Raw genomic sequence first — 824 nt, forward strand, 5'->3', positions numbered from 1 at the left:
GGGTATAGTTTGTGAAATTTTATACCAGACCTGGACCCAACCCTAGTTCCGATTAAGACCCACATTTTTTCAATGTAAAAATGATAAAAATTATGGTTTTACCGGATATGGTCTGGATCTAGTTCATGTAGTTATTATCAAGTCTGGGTATGGTTTTTCTTATAGTGGACCTGATTAGACCCGGATCCGAACCTGATACCATACCCAAAAATCAGGTCGAAGTCTGATTCTACCTGGGTCCAAACCAAACCCGACCCATTGACACCCCTAATTTGAATGACTTGGGTCTCAATTTAGTCCAGGGATACAAGTCGCTCAAATCTTCTGATTCCAAGAACTTGAAATCGGAGCAATCAAGCTTACCCTTAAGAGTAAATTACCCGGACTAGATCCTGGGAGGGCTATGGTGAATGGTTCAGAATCATCAAAATTAAATCAAGACACCCCACCAAATGTGACTCCATGGCCCAATGGATAAGGCGCTGGTCTACGGAACCAGAGATTCTGGGTTCGATCCCCAGTGGAGTCGAAGAAAGTATTTTTGTTATGTTATTTATTTTTATTCATTTTTTTATTTCATTCAAACAATAGACGCACCCAACACAAATTAATAGCCAAAGAGTTGCACCGATTATCAAGTTGACAATTAACTTATCGTGCTTGAGCATGCGATGTTTAAGTTCTAATCAACCAAGTTTTTTTTTCCTTTAATCGCGCATTGCCTTGGTGTCTATCACTAGGGATGTTAATGAATCGATTTTTTTCTAATGTCCGACTGAATTTGTTTCGGTTTAGATGCATTTGGTAAGTCAAAACCATATCCG

The 824-nt window shown here is 39.2% G+C and overlaps 1 non-coding gene across 1 annotated transcript; it reads left to right on the forward strand.

Moving 5' to 3' along the window:
* The first annotated feature begins 456 nt into the window (after nt 1–456).
* Nucleotides 457–529, forward strand: TRNAR-ACG (transfer RNA arginine (anticodon ACG)). The gene has a single exon. It is a non-coding gene; the product is annotated as a tRNA-Arg (tRNA).
* The last annotated feature ends 295 nt before the right edge of the window (nt 530–824 follow it).

The sequence above is a fragment of the Nuphar pumila genome, chromosome 13 (assembly GCF_984573655.1).
Source record: "Nuphar pumila chromosome 13, dmNupPumi1.hap1.1, whole genome shotgun sequence".
Classification (NCBI taxonomy): domain Eukaryota; kingdom Viridiplantae; phylum Streptophyta; class Magnoliopsida; order Nymphaeales; family Nymphaeaceae; genus Nuphar; species Nuphar pumila.